The following is a 16,635-nucleotide window of genomic DNA, read 5'->3' as shown; positions in this document are numbered from 1 at the left end:
CTATATACAGTTACTCCAGTATAGAGGAATTATTGCTGGATTTGTGTTCCTGGCATCTGACACACCAAACAGATGACTTTCCTTCTGGTGGATGGGTGAAAGATGTTTGGTAGCTTTGTTGCATATTCCCCAGGCTGGCTACCACATCTCATCAGAGACCTCTGATCCTTCTTGGAAAAAGGATTATTTTCACAGAAAGACTGAATGTTACAAGTGCACAGTGGAGTTCTCTTTCCTAAAAACACATTGCAGCTCCTAGTCCTCCTGCAGTATCTCTGGAGCCTTTTATCCCAACAGCATAATGCTTTTCCAGGTGATGAGCAACTTCCATGTTAATTTCTGGAAACTTAAATAAGTAATGGGAGAAAAATATGGGCACAAAAGGAATGCCCTGCTGTTGTGGAAAGGACCACAAATGCGTAATGTTTCTTTTCTTCTTAAGTTTTTTTCTTCTTTCAAGCACAGAAACCACTTTCCCCTTCCCGACAGTGTTTGTTTCATAGCATTCAGGAACGTTTTCCATCCTGTTAGTGGCTGGGCCCAAGAAGAAAGCTTGGCCCGACTGCTGTACCACTTAAAAAGGAGGATACGTGATGTTGCCATCTAAACAGTCCCTGTGGTAGGAGAAGGAAAACAGTTTTGAGGTGAAGTGTTCGATCTTCTGAGACCCTGCTCAGAAGGCATGTGAATTCCAGGAGCTAAGCTCTTCTTGGGGACCTTGTAGGCATTTACATGTTAGCTTAAGCCTGGGCCAAGGCCAGAATGGGGTGTAGGGTTTGGCATTGTCCTTCTGGAAGAATTTGTAGACATCAATGTAGTGCCTCATGCATGCTGTTGTCAATTGTTGCTGTTCAGGGATCAGTATCTGAGCTGCTGCTAAATGCTAGGCACAGCTGGGATCACTGTGAGCAGAGAGGTTTTTGCTGCTCTGAGCATGATGCCATTGGCTGTGTGGTACCTGAGGATTTCTGAGGATTTCTGTAGTCATTGGAGATAACCTCAGCAGAGGGAAAAGAAATCGCCTCACACAGTGCAGATCTCAGACTTGGCATCTGAAAGCTTGGCAAAATGTCTGTGCCAAGGTTTAGTGTGGTGAAAAATGTTGATGCACTGATGGATATAGACCATCCTCTATATACTACTGTTGGGGAAGAAACCAACCAAACAAAACACCACTTGACAAAACCCCAAATCACCCAGTGAGAGTTGCCTCATTCTTTTATTTATTTCCTTTCCTTGCCCTTCCTGTAAAGACAGGAGAGGTTTTTGACTGAGTGATTGAAGGCCTTGGTTAGACAGTGTGCTGTCTCCTTTTTAGCCATCCCCACCATTGAACAGAGGGGAAATTTACCAAGATTCTTTTCCTGTCGTTGTAACTAGTTATTGCTAGTGGAGGAACAAATCTCTCCTGGGTCACCACAGTGGCAAAAATTATCTTGGGTTTGTTTATTTAGAAGACAAATGTATTGTGATTTTTTTTCTTTCTCACTAATTTCCATGTAAGCAATTCTTCCCTCCAGTCCCCAAAACGTTTCTTTTCCGATCTGCTGAATTAGTTGGGAGGGAAAAAGAATGGTGTTGGGTTCTTCTGATCAATCACATTTGATCCAGTGTAGGGGCTGGGTTCATAATTTCTTGGTGTGATCATTTACCTTGGTTTTTCAGCTGTCTGTTTTGGGTACCATTGTTCAGCAGTGAAACCTTCCAGGAAAGTGATGGAATCACTCTGCTGTTGTGCTGCTTGACATGAGAATGGGAACAGGTTGTTCTTCCTGCTTAATGGAAGTGATGAGCAATGTATCTGCCTCCTCTCTTACAAATTCTGGTAAACATTTTTAATGTGCTTTATTCAGTTTTCTGTTTTGCACATGCGAGTTGCATCCTTACACAGCTATCCCATCTTCTCCCTCTAAACTTTTTTCACAGAGCCGAATTACGTTTTATTCTGTGGTACAGAATTCTTTGTACAAAATTCTTTTGATTACATGTCTTGGGTTGTTTTTAAAACTTCAACCCTAATTGTTAGCAAAAAAAGGGGCTCTGTGACTACACACACTATAGAGACAGAATTGCAGGCTTTTCAAAAGATAAATATAATTTGTAGACAGTTTGGTTCTAAAACAACAAAAAAGCAGATGAAAAACAAGCATTCCCAGATGTGTAAAGGAATGTACTAATCCCAGAAGACTTAAGGAGATTGTTTCCACAGATGGACATACCAAATCCAACTTTCTGATGGCCTGGAGATGAAACATCCTGGAATCTGAGGTCTGACAGTCTTGTACCTACCCCACCCAACATCCTCACCAGTGTATCCTAGATAAAAATTATACTAGAAATGGAGTTTGGAAGTCCTAGGTTTTCTAGAAGAATATGCATGATGAGACTGTCACAATTTTTCAGAAATGAAGCATCAAAACCTCAGAAAATTGCCAATTATTTAAAGGCATAGAAATTTAGTTTCAGAATCCAAGTGTTTCTCCTAATTTCTGATGATAAAACTAATTCAGGTCAGAATAGTGCAGGAGGTTGCAGTTTGATTTTTTTTCTCCCCTCAAATCACAGAACTTGAAAATTCCTTCTTTAAATGTGCAACTACAAAGCCGTTAATGTAATCTTTGTAGCTTAAGGCCTAAATGGTGTGCTTCCTGTGGGAAGTGCTGGTGGAAGCTTTCAGCAGCATATGTTATGTGAACTCTGTTTACAGAGAAGTTCCCTCTTTTTATCCCTGGTGACAGACCTAAAAATGGTGCTTGCTGAGGAACAGGGCTGAACAACTCTGGAAAATCTTCTCTAGCTGTCCTCCTACAGAACTTTAAATAGGTATCCCAGCAGTAAACGAAGCTTTTTATGACATCTCCAGGCCCCATTCCTTTGTGTTTATGGAATTGCTGAGGCTGCAGAAAGAGATGCTGCTTCAGGAGCAGGATACTTAGCTGCTCAGGCAGAGATAAAGAGGAGCAAACTACTGCTGGCCTCTGGAAGAAGGAAGGAGTCTAACCTGCAAGATGAGGAAAAACCTTCTGAGACCAGACTGGGAAGCAGTATTCCCTCTTTTCAAGTTGCTGACCTCTCTGAGGGGCAAACATTGAAGTACTCTTCCTTATGCTACCTAGCTCTTTGAATTACACGAGTTTCTTTCATCAGACGGGGCACTTTTGCTACTCACGGCTCTTCACAATGCTCAGGGTTCTCAGCTTTTCTCTCCCATGGATGTGCTGTAGCAGGCTCTCTGCAAAATGCATTTTCCCACAGCTACCTGTGTTGATGTGCTTTTTAATACTTTTCAGACCTTTCAGTCTGAAAGTTAGATAATTAGTCTGTCTCAAATTTTAGATAACCACTAAAGTGGTGTATTAAACTGTGACTTGTCAGAGCATTAGTATCATGTTTGAGCTGTGCTGACAGCTGAGTTCTGGGCTTAGGTATTTAGAAAAGCATGGAGAGAATGAAATGTTTTAAAGGAGTCCAAAAGGCTTATGCACCAAGCAGCTTCTCCAGGTTTCCAGAAAGCCTGAGACTTGAGTTTGCTTCTGCAGCTGAGAGATGAAAGATCACAGGCCCTGACCAGAGGTAGCAATCCCTCTATAGATAAGGAGAAAAGTATTCTATGTGGCTCTGAAAGGGCAAAATCGCTATACTGGGCACCTCATTACAACAAGGAGGTCTGTGTGCCACAAGGTTTTGTTGTGACCTGAATGTTATTCACCAGCTGATTAATTAGCTGGCATAATTTCAAATTCCTTTCTTTGATAAGGTGCATGATCCATCACTTTTCCTTGTTAAACTTTATATGGATGGTGATTGCTCAGCTGTCTAATTTGTCTGTGGTTTCTCTGCCCTCAAGAGAGTCAACAGCTGCCCTCAATTTAGTGTCTTCTGCAAACTTTCTCAGTATCCCTTCCTTTCCTGCATCCAAGTAATTTAGGAAGATGTGGAAGAGCACAGGGCCTACGATGGAGCCCTGTGCAACCCCAGCAGTTATAGGTCATCAGTCTGGTGTCACCCCAATCAGTGTCAACCTTTGTGGTTGACCTATGAGCCAGTTGCTTGCCTGTCATGTGATGTGTTTATTCAGCTGTGTGATGGACATTTGGTCCAGAAGGATCCTGTGAGAGACAGTACCAAAAGCTTTGCTGAAATCCGAGATTACATCAACTGGCTTCCCTTGATCAACTAGGTGGGCTACTTTGTTGCAAAAGGAAATTAGGTCTGACGAGTAGGATTTTTTCCCCTTATGAAGCCGTGCTGGCTGTGAGTGATGACTGTCATCCTTCAGGTGTTTTTCAGTAACTTTCAGAATAATATTCTGCATAATTTTGCCAGTTATAGAAGAGACACTTACAGGCCTGTTTTTCCTGCAGTTTCCTTCAGGTCATCCTTCTTGCGCTTCTTGAAAATTGGGCCAACATTTGCCAGCTTCCAGACAGCTGGGGCCTCTCCAGATTCCCAAGACCATTCAAAAGTCATTGAGAGAGATCTTGTGATGACATTAGCCAGCTCTTTAAATATTTTTGTATGAGTTCTGTCAGGACCTATAGATTTATAGGGATCCAACTGGAACAGCAGATGCCATGTACATTCAGGGTTGACTGGGATCATAAAAGGTTTTAGTGGTCCTAAGATGAAGTGATAATTTAACATTCTCAGCAAGGTATGGGTCCCTAGGAAGGGCAATATCTGTGGTCTGTATTGAATGCCTTTCCCAGAAGTTTCCTGATCTGGAAAGCTGTAGTAAGGTGTACCTGTGTTTGCTCTGTTGGTACTGAGAGCTTGAGTCTCTTTGGCTTGCCTGGCAAGAGAAGCGTAGGAAAGAGTTTCCTCAAGAAAACCTTGGAGTTTGATTTACTATGAAGTTATTTAATCATTCAGTGTTATCAAAACTTTCAACACTCAGTGTATCTTGTTTCTCTATAATTTGTATCAAGATCTTTGTGGAAGAACTCATGCATAATGTATGAAGTGTTTTTCTAGATTGTTTAAATAAGACTGAGCTATATTTTGCATATAAGTCAGTGTTAAGCATTGAAAACATGGTATAATTTTCTCAAAATTATGGCACTTACAGCACAGAAAGAATTTTTCTGAAGATTTAAGGGAAAAACCAAGGATGTAACAGAGCATGTTTTTTAGTGCTGCTGTGACTAGCAGCAGCTGTTTACATTCTTAGTTCTTGGTAGTTAAAACCCATTGATATCTTTGAGCTGGTCATTGAGAAGACAGCCATTCTTTTTCACCAGTATTTTTCTCATTGCTCTGCAATAGGAACCTTCATCTCTTATCCCTTGTTTATAATAATCTGCTGAATTTTTTTGAGAATGCTTTTCTTCTAGGAGTGAATTGCTGTAATTCTCAAAAAATTACAATTCCCTATGGCACTACTGCTTCCTTTGGAGAGAAGACACTTTTGCTTGGGTGCTCTCTGTCTTCCTGGATGCCCATCTGTTATTTCCTGCTTTCTCTGACAGCATGCTGATGCTGGGGAAGTCAGGGCTCTTACCTGTGGGGAGAGAGCAAAGAGCTGCCTTTTCCTTATATCCTTATTAAACCTAAGTTTAAAGGTTATTCAGTCTCTTTAAGGTAGTTATCAGGTAACAGAATGTGGTAAGAATTTTGATAGCAGAAGGCTTACAGTGTCACCACAAGACTGCGGTCCTGAGGGTGGTAAGGATTTGGGTGGGTGCTGTGCATCCCATCTCCTCTGCCCTTCGAGCATGTCTCCTGTCCCTACTTGTCCATCCTTTGTGGTGGCTGCTCCATGGCCCAGGAAGGATTGTTACAGAGGCTTTCAAGTGCTGCAAAGAAGCTCGGAGAACTAGGTCCCTGATTCCTCCTGAATCTGGATACAGTTGGACTCTGCAACTCCTCTGGGCAATTATAAAAATTATTGTTTGGGTCATTTCCGCCTTAACAGCCCCTTTCTGAGAATGTTGGTGTGCAGCTTAGAGAGTTTATTTCCTCAAGACAGATGCCAAGCCACAAGCATGCAAAATCTGAAAGATCTGAGAAACCTCTGAGAGGTCAAGAATAATATAAAGTTTTTTCAGTCTGTCATCCAAAATGCTGGTGTAGCGCTGTGCCTTGACAGCTCTCCCAGTAACATTGAGGAAGGCGAGTTTCGGTTCTACCTCTTTTTTTACCCAATGTCTGCTGTTTCCTTACCTGCCCTCCCACACCCAACCTCCTCTGTTCACCCAGATCCTGCAGTCTGTCTTTGTGCCTCCTATTTTTATCATAACTCTTCCTTCTCCAGCTCCTGATGCCATATAGCAATGCTGCACAAAGAAATGTATTGCTGAGAAGGCCCTAGGGTGTATCCTTCCTTCTCTTGTGCTGCACATGTATGCTTTTCTTTTCTTGTTTTTAGGTGTGTCACCATAGTTTAGTTCCAACATCAAAACCATTCCCTGTTTCTCATTATAGATAATTCCATAAATGTCTTTCCAGTAGCATTTTTTATTTTTCATAACACTCCAACAGGAAATTAAAGCTTCCTAGTTTCAGAGATGCAGCTGTTCCTTGCTAGTGTATCCCAAAATAATCCCAAAAATGAGGATGTGTTTGCTGCCTTCAAGTGTTTGTTCATACTTTTCAATCTGCTAATTTTGTTTTCTTTGCACTTTGACTTGCTGATTTGTTGTTAAGTGTGAAATAGGTGCTTGTGTTCCTGAAAACAGGTGCTTCAGATTCAGGTTTAGAAAGCCATTTCCTGTGCTTGAAAATGGGGCTTTACAAAAAAAGGGAGTTTTCTGTTTGCCCAAAACCTGCCTTACTCTCAGGTATTGCTTGTCTGCAGCTCTATTTACAGCCTCACATGATGAGTGGGCTGTGCCTATTTGGAAGCCAGTAGATAAACATGCTGTCCTCTGCTCACCTAACCCTGGCTCCCATGCCTTTTGACAGGTTTAAAAAAAGACTTTTTTTTTTTTCTTGTTTTCATAGAGGAAGAACATTGTGCTATTTTATCTGAGACAAGATCCTTCAAAGCAGTAGTAACTATGTTGGTCTCCATACAAGGCCACACATGGCTCTGGTGGCCTCAGCATAGCAGTCTACAGAGACCAGAAAGCAATGTCTGTGCTTGCATTTTTTGCAATTTAATCAGGTGTCACTTGTCCCTGTTAAACAAAAGGAAGACTTGCTAAAGGGAAGACTTCCTCAAATACCTTGTAAGAGCACCATAATTTTCCATCTGGGCTATGTAAAATAAATCCTCTTGTCACACCAGTCCCTGCGGTCCAGCCTGGTGACTGGCAGCCTGGCTGTGGCAGGCAGCAATCCTCCAGGTTTCATTCAGGAGGAGCCAGCAATTCACTTGAGTGGCCTGCCACTTTCCACCACATAAAATTAAGGACAAAAGGTTGATGGAGAGTGACATTAGTTTCAGGATATGCCATAATGTATCTGTGTACAGACTATGAGCCTCGCTGCTTCTCTTCATGCTGAGCTTCACTGGCCCTTTATACTCATCTTCTTTTTACCCGCTCTAAATAGAGCAGGTTGTTAGGTCATCTAAAAATCTCTTGTTTGCATGAGACAAAGGTTACATCAAAATGGGTGTTTCAGAAAGCTAGAGAAACCCAGAGCTGCCAGGACAGAGAGGTGGTAATGCTTACTTTAGGGGAATGTTGATAGGAGTCATCCACTGAAGTTCTCTGGGCTTTGATTGGAGAGTAAATCTGAGTGGAGATGTTGACCCCAAACACTGCAGTGGATGGGTGGGGGAAAGTATGCAGATTAATTTGGAAAAACTAATTTTCCATTGCTTGGATAATCCCTTCAGAATCTGTTTTTTGAGCATCAGGGCAAGATCCTATATCTTTATTAATACCTCTGTGGTGCCTGTGTTGGAGTGGAATGGGTGTCAGCAGATGAGTAGCTGTGCAAAGGCTGTTTCCATAACTGGTCAGCAGGTGATAGCTGTGAACCTGAGCCATTTGAATCTGTGCTGATATGCAGCACTTGGGATTTATTCTAGGAAATTATGCTGGAACTTGAGAAACACAAGAATGGCAATATGCACTCAAACAGTCAGATGAGTTGCAATATTCACAGTCCATTAAGTCCAACAAAAAAATCCACTATCATTAAAGTGGAAAACCAAAGGTCTGTGATATACATCTCTTATTTTTCAATATGTTAAGCATAACTTGTATCCATTGGGACTTCAAAATTGTAAGCCAATCTGGTGAATGTATGGATGAATCTTTTCAAAACACAGTACATGTTGCCTCACTATTTTCAAACCTCAGCAGGAAATAGCCAGGAATTGTCTCTTATATTTTCTGGGTTCTTTTACAGACAACTGGGTTAGATCCAGATCACTGGCTCAGGCTGATACAGACAAAATTATGATGTTGTAGCATCTGGTTTGCATTAAAGGAGAATAGGGATTTATTTATTTATATTTTTACTCTGTAGAGGGTGAGCCATAGGTGCTACATAACTTTCTGAATGTTTTTAGCCGAAAATAACAGCTTTCATACCATAAAAAGTGGAAGGGGGAGGGAGTATTTAGTCACCTTCACAGACATCTAAGGTTGATTCTTGTATCAATAATGGCTCTATAAACTTGGTACTATTGGAAAAATCAAAATACATATTTGCTGTTGTTTTTTTACTTACCGTACTTTTTCTCCCTGAAGCAGAAAGGATGACAAAATTTTTGCCCTTATGCCTCTCAGATGAAAACAGGCACTTTGAAAGCAAATTAGACACATGAGCAGGAAGTAATGTGGTTGTTTTGTCATTTTCAGCCTGCGTACAGTGAGGTTTCTGTCTGATGGGCTGGTGAAAGGAATGCAAGGATGAGTTGCTTGTCATCGTGTAATCTATCAATATATAATTTGTCAACATATAATATAAAGCAGCCTCTGGAGAAATAAGTACATGCTTTGTGGTTGCATTCATAATGAACTCAATGAAATGCAGATACTATGCGTAAAGCCCGGATAATCTAGCCATAAAACTATGCTAATTGAAAAGATCTTTCTAATTTCAGGATGAAGTTCCTGTGAGCTGGCAGGGCTCGCTGTAAAAAACATGTGTCAGTGCTGTTGAAGGAAGAAAAGCACCTTCCAGTATTGGTATTCAGTTGTTTTGCCAGTTTCAGCACAGGTTGCAACAACTCTCAGATTCCAAGCCACTTTTTGCCCACCTGTCCCTGCCTGCTGTCTGTAATTTAGGTGCACCTCATGAGCTTCTCTGTGAAGTTTATGTGATTAAAATAACCTTTGTGGAGGAACAAAGAGCAATTCAGTTTGACTGCGAACCTTGACTTGACTTTGCTAGTGCGCTGGATTCCTCAACACAATGTAAAATCAAGTAGCTGAGTATGACACTAATGGTCCAGAAAGTATGTAAGATACGAGAGACACAGAACACTAAGAGTAATGGGGAGAAAAATAACCTGAATTTCTCACTCATGCCCTTTGCTTCCACATTACAATGTGTGAAAGACAGCAGAAGCTTATATGCCATTAGCCAGCAGGCATGGCCACGCCAGATACCTCCTATCATACAGGCACTTTTTAATACAGAGTCCAGAAATCCATGGTGAGATTCTCACTCTACTCTTCATAAGCCCCAAGCCAAAGAAAAAAAATGTGTTACAATTCTAAAGAGTCAGTCTGTGAACACTGCAGCTCAACTTCAAAGAAAGTAAATTCCTGGTACTGCCCAACTCCCCAACACACTTTTTGCTCACCATTTTATGTTTATGAGCTCTAAATATAGTTCCCAAATGAAACAGCTGTAAAATTTTCAAGTCCAAGATAGAACAATGTGAACTGATCAAAACTGGCATTGATATAGACTCTCTCTCCTCTTGCTGTATGTTCCTGGCACCTTCTTTGCACCAAGCTGAGTGTTTTTCTGTGAGCCAAATTGGTAAAAATAGACTCCCAAACTGCTGACCAAACATTTCCCCTCCTTTCTTCAATCAGATCTAGTGTTCATATGCTGTGTTGATTCAGCATTCAAAACCAATGAAAAAACTGGTCTGTTTCTTTGTATTTCTCATACCGGTTTGGTTTCCCACAAGGATCAGCAAGCTTGCTCTTACCCCACAGCTGTGACCAGTTCACAGGAGAGCTTGAGGAAGGGGGGGCAAAGGACAGAGCTTTTTTTGTTGTTGTTAGTAGAAGCCTAACTAGAGAGGTTTAGGCTGAAGAGTGGTTCAGGATAGTCAAAATTGACCTGAAGCCCCCTGAGAAATGGTCTGTATGTGTGCAGCCTGTGCTTGGCTGCAAGAGCACTGGCAAAATGTGAGAGTGTTGTCTTGCTGGGGAGTTTCAGGGCTAAGCCCTCTCTTTTGCTGATCACACGGGCACTGGGTTCAGTTTCTGACGTAGTGGTATAAGCCTAAAGCAACACACTGTCTAAGTGATTTAAGCTTAGACTGAAAGTGTGGCCTCAGAAAAAAAAAAAAACGTGCAACTGATAAAAAGTGTATTGAATTGGTACTTGTCCCATGGAATTGATAACTGAAGTAATTCAGAGAGAAGATTCAGCTACTAACGATGGCTGGATCGGACTCCAGTTGAATCAACTTGCATGAACTGTCTATAATGTGCCTACAAGAGCATTAGTGCTGGCTGGCATGGGAGAGAGAGCAGGGGACAGGAGGACAAGGCTATAGTATCATAGGCTTAAATTGCAATGACATTTGTGCTGGAGTGAGCTGAGAAGCAGGTTACATCTGTCCAAGTGGGAAGACCTGATTCGTGCAACTACAATCAAACTAGACAAGAAAAAAGCAGTGGGAGCAGAAGGTGGAGACTGCACCATGCACTCCATGTTGAATGGATTGGTAGAGGATGGGAGGAGGTCTGGGGTACTCTTTTTCCCTCTGTTTTTAAGTAGTTGGCTTTGCTGGTTGAGAGGTATGAATTGTATGAAGCACTACCTGAAAAATCTTCAAGGGATTACTCTGGGGCATGTAGATACAGTCCAGAGTGACAATTTTTCAAATCACCTTTTGAGGAAGGTAAGGGTTTTTCTTCTTGCTGGCCTTACCCAGTTCATCCTGGAAATGCAGCACAGTTTCGCAATTCTGAGCTGCGATGTTGAGTTCCAAATGAAACTCAGTGCCTAATGTTGGGTGAGATGCTTCTTATAGCAGACAGTGATATTATACATATTATACAGGCCATTCCCCAGGGGAATTCATGGCCTGCAAATGTGCAAAACGTCTAGTGGCCCATTTTCTTTAGATGTTACTTTACTTTTTTCATATTTTCATTCTGCTTCTCCTATGTTCTGTACATGGCACAATATTCTCTAGTTGAATGTGATATTGTTGAGTCATGTGTTACTGCACTTTCATGGCAGGAAAGCTTGAATTTGGTCTATTATTATTTTAGTTCTTCTCTTACTCTGTGTATTTAGAGTTTAGATTAATTACTGCAACCGGTCTTTAAATATTATTGTAATATAGGAACTAGGTGTAAATATTCAAATTGGTACATCTAAGGCTAAATTACTAAAAGCATGGTGTACCATGCTTGCTGTACAGATTGGTTCCAAAGGGACTGGCTAGGTGCTGAGGGTTTCTAAAACTCACAGCCATGTTTACTCTCTGTTGCTAAATAAGAGACCAAGAGACCAGACTAGAAACATGATGCGATTTGGAAGCTTGCATTTTATTAAATTGTTTTTACTTTTTTGTTTGGGTTTTTTTAAATGTAAATAACAGCATGAGCCTATGATGACAGGGAAGCAGAGAAAGAAAGGTGAAACAATCGGTTCTAGGTATTGCTGAGTGATTGGAGCTTGCCTCAGTTTGTTACAACCATGAGCCCTGTAATTAAATAGAATTCACTCCAGCACAGAGGATTTCTGTAAAAGCCTTTGCTCCACACATGACCTACTTCAGGTCTCTGTGAAGGGCAGAAACTTGGCATAATTGGTGAGGTTCTGCCCCAGACATAAATCCTTGATGAAAATCCCAGTTATAATATTCAACCACTGGATGTCCTCATTTTCAAAGGTCTGCAGAGGGTGATCAGCTGGAAAGCCACGTGTTGTTGACAGTTTGCAGAGCATTGCATAAAAATATTCTTGCATAAAAATATTCTGTGTGTATTGGGTGTTGCTAAACTCCAAGCTTACCACCCATGTAGCAATGGAATCAGTTTCACTTATCAAGATAATCAAACTACTACTGGATGCAGAGCATGTATTCTCAATTCTCTCTTTTCTTTTCTCTTATTTTCTTGGTTTTTTTGAGCTTTTTTAGTGACTTCAGAGTAATTTAAGTAACACCTTGCCTTGCAGGACTTGCATTCCTAAACACTGAGAAGTATTCTGCATTTCTTCCTTTCTCCAGTGCTACCTTTGCTGGAATTTACTGCTGTGGCTTTGGACAGCAGCTTTGTTTTTTAAAGTTCTTGTGAATTCTCAAGGGTACATCCCTCTGCTTGCAGGAGTCCTGATTGTCTGATCCCACAAAGACTTTGCCAGGGTTAGGTAATCACATTGTGCAGGTAGCTACACCTGCCCAGAGAGCTTAACTTTGCTTCCTCTCAGAATCATAGAATGGTTTGGATTGGAAGCAACCTCAAAGATCATATAGTTCCAATGCCCCTGCCATGGACAGGGACACCTTTCACTCGACCAGGTTGCTCAGAGCCCCATCCAGCCTGGCCTGCAGCTCTTGAACCATCATCATCCACCTTTCCTTTGCTGCAGGCTTCCCTGCCTGCACCATCACGGAGGCTATTTCTCAGCCCAAGCTTCCCCTGCAGCTAAAGCTCTCATCCAGCCTCCTCATTCTTGCAGCTCTAATGGCATCATTCTCATTGCCAAACATTTCTGTCGTCTTATGATGATTTGGCATTGCTTGTCAGACACCCTCCAACAGCTTACAACAATCTGAGCTGGCAGAAAGATTGACAATGGGCTGTCTGTAGTGCATGTGGTCTTCATGTTTGTTCAGGAAATGTGGAAAACGCACTCATGAAAATCTGTATTGCTGATGTTTTTCAGTTTGAAATTCCAAGGAAAAAAGGTCTACTTCTCTTAGCTTTCTGTCTTTTATTTCTTTAATTCAAGATGCTCTTAAATCACATTCTACCCAGGCAGCAGCTTGTGCTCTCTATAAACTTGTTTGAAATTGTGAAAGCAGGTTTTACTTTGAGTGGAAAACTCAGAAAAAAAATTAAGGCTAGGCATCTTTCCTTCATTAGGGAAACTCAACTTCTGGTATAAATAAATACACTTACACTAGACACCTACCCTTCATGTACCAGGATGGTAGTTTTGTTCTTACCAGGCTGGTGCATAAGGCACGTCTCCAGCAGGAATCAGCCTCTGTAGCTGCTGCAGTCTCCTAAGATGACTGATGCCAGATATGCATTTATTTATCTCCTCACTCAGTAGTTCAGCACTGGGTGAGTGCTTTAGAAAAAGAGATGAACATGTTATGTTTCCACACACAGCTCTGCAGGACTGGTAGATGCTCATGGAAAGTTGCTCACCCCCTGTGCATTCTTTTATGCAGACTGTGGAAAGGGAGTCATGCCCAGAGCTGCTCAGGTGGGCAGAAACCTGGGGGGACTCCTGATAGGAGTCTCAGTCCTGAAATTTGTTCCAGCTAAGTAACTGTTGTGATTTCTGGACTCTGGAACATAAATTTCTTTAAAAATTTCTGTGAAAGATTCAGAAGATGGAAGACAGAGAAAAAAAAACACCATGGGCTGATCTGGATGACACAATTCTTGTCACAATTCTGTTACCTTAATCCCAAGTATGTGCTTATGTTTCCATAACGGGGAGAAGAGCCAAGGGTGGTAGGAGCAGATTGCTCTGCAGACACAGTGAGGAGCAAAGAGCAGCTTCTGAAGAAGATGGGTGTTGTGGGACTTCTCCCATCCCAGAGCTGCCAGCAGCTGAGGAACCAGGAAATGGTTGACTGGAAATGAGCTCTCTCCACTCTTGGAGACTGACTTGGTTGTGGGAGTGAATCAGAAGTCATTTCCCTGCCCTAAAAACTGTGATACTGCTCTGAAATTTGCTCACCTTGGGCTAAATGATTGTCTCTCAGAAAACAGCTTGTAAACTGCTGAGGAACTGGTGACAGCGTGTAGACTGCTCAGCCTTCTCCCTCTAGGTGAAGACTTACTGATCCCTCTCTGTCACTCTGAAGGGCATTGTGGGCCATGCGAGCAATGGTGGCAAATACAGGTAAAGAAGAAATGGGATTGGAGTCCAACGTTTATGTACTGAGGCTGGACACTTCCACTTTTCCCTCTGGTGCTCATGGTTATCCGTGGAGAGCTAAGCCTGCTGTTACCTACTCTTTCCTCTTGTGAGCTCTTTGGAGAATGTCAGGTGCTGCTTTTAGAGATCGTAAAACTGGAGATTTAACTTGGAGTGATGAAAAGAGATTAAAGGTTTTGCAAGCAGCAAACCCTAGATTTATAGCAAACACAGAGGATTTTGCTTCCTCAGTACAAAAGCCCTGATACCGCTCAAAATGAATAATTGATCTATTTCCATTTACAGATACATCTGCATTCATTCAGGCTAGGAAACCTTATTCCTGGGTGCAAATTTTCCTTTTAAGCAGCTTGTACTCAGGCTGCCTACGCATGTATCTGTTCATCAAGTGGGCAACACTTAGTCCCTTCTAGAAATGAGCCAGGGACATTTTTTTTCTACAGGAAGCCAAGAGTAGGACTGACAAGACAGATGGAAGCTGCTGAACTGTTACATAGCTTGTTAGGGAAGTGCAGAGCCCTTTAAAGCTGAGGCTGCAGCCAGGATTTACCTCTTGAGAAATGGCAGCAATCCCCAAAGTAAGTAGTTTGCATGGGCTACAAATCTGCCTCAAAATAAGCAGCGATGGATTCAGCCAGTAAGACTGAACTCCAAATAAACCCCTTTTTTTTTCAGCTGTAATATGGGATGATGCTGAGCAAACATAGTGTGACTCTCCCCTGTTTGGTGCTCTGTATCCCAGATTGCTGACTGTGCAACCACTCCAAGCTGTGGGTCACACATCTATAGTCCTTATATAGATAAAAATTCCTGCTATGTTAACAACAGATCTGTGAGGAATTTTGGTTTTGCTTCAGCTGGTTAACGAACCAGTGTTTTGTTCCAGCTGGATGCTTAATGCAGCACCTGGACAGCCCAGGCAGCATGACACAGTCCATGGAGGATTTGTGGGATTTTTAGCTGCTAAATACCAGGCTTGTTACATGCACATGCTGCTGGGCCTTTGTGAACTGATTTTTTTTTTTCCCAAATGAATCTTGGACAAGTTTCATGATTGTGGCACCAAAAGGCCCATTGGTGGCAGGAGGCTGAACTTGCTGCTTTCTGGTAGAAAGGCTCTTTTTTGTCCAAAGCAAATGGTCACAGCAGCAAAACCACTGTGCATCTTTTCAAGATACACATAGTGTATTGTCTGCTAAGTGTATTTTCAGAACCAGATGATTATTTCAGCTGAAGCTTTCTTAAAGTACCTGAATCTGAGCCAGACATGTAAGGCAGAAGACATTGTCCTGACAGCTGGAGTTTGGGGAGGTTGCAAGCAAGTAGAAACTAGATCTTACAGAAGGAAGTATGGGGCTAGTTAATGATGGAGATTATAATCTCTTCACATTGCTCCTGATGACAGAAGGACAAAAGGTGCCCTTCTGCTTCCTAGGGAGGTTTCCAGATTAAAGAAAGGGCCTTTGTTTTTGGTGAGGGGGATTTTGGCTGAGGAAAGTTAGCAGGGAAGCCAAGATAGGAAACTTGCAGCAGCTTGGCATTGTGTGTGAGGTAGAAGCTGCCCATTTGGTGCTAATTCTCTCTCCAGAAGCTAGAATGGGCAAGATGCTTTTGTTTTTGGCTTTATTTATAGCTGTTGTGTACTTTCAACTTCCCTGTTTTCAGCTTGCAGCCCTGAGATCAGTTAAAAATACAGCATAAAGCTTCCCACCTTCCAGAAAACAAATGATGTGATTTCATGGTGGTCTTTCATGGAGATGCACAGGGTTGAAGTGGGAGATTGAAAAGAATCAAGGAAAAACTTCATCATACAACTACATCTGCATTAGGCCCAACATCTTTATCCTGGTATCAGATTACTGCTGAGATTTTGCTTGAGGGCAGCTTGTCCTTCCTGCTGGGAAGAGACACAGGGTGAGCACAAGATGACCATGGCTGTGTTGGGAAAGTTGGAGGAAGAGCGACATACAGGAAAGGGGGCCCTGGGTGGGCTCTGTTTCTTGGGGGTAGCCCATGTCCCAGCAGCACTTCTACCTGGAGACAGCCCCATCTGTACAGCTCCTAAAACTGAAAGCACTGATGTGTCTGAACAGCCTGAACCAAGGAAGCCCATGGTAAGGAGTGGGAGATGAGAAGTCAAGTCCCTGCCACAAGCAAAGAGCCTGGCGCCATGCACAGCAAAGTGGTATGGACAGCTAGGCTGCAAAATTACAGCCAAAATTACAAGCTGCTGCTTGCCAGCTGTGTGGCTGGAAGGAGCATGCCAGAGCAGACTGGGTTTCCCTCTCACCCCTGTCTGGCCTCCTTGTCAGCCTACGCCTTTGCACAGCGCCTGGACAAAGCGCTAAAAATGGAAATAGAAATACAGAATTAAAAACTTGAATAAAATGTCCAGGCTCAGGATCTGTGTTTCTG

Source organism: Onychostruthus taczanowskii, unplaced genomic scaffold, assembly GCF_017590055.1.
Source record: "Onychostruthus taczanowskii isolate IOZ18803 unplaced genomic scaffold, ASM1759005v1 scaffold33, whole genome shotgun sequence".
NCBI classification, from domain to species: domain Eukaryota; kingdom Metazoa; phylum Chordata; class Aves; order Passeriformes; family Passeridae; genus Onychostruthus; species Onychostruthus taczanowskii.
This window is presented reverse-complemented; position numbering follows the sequence as displayed.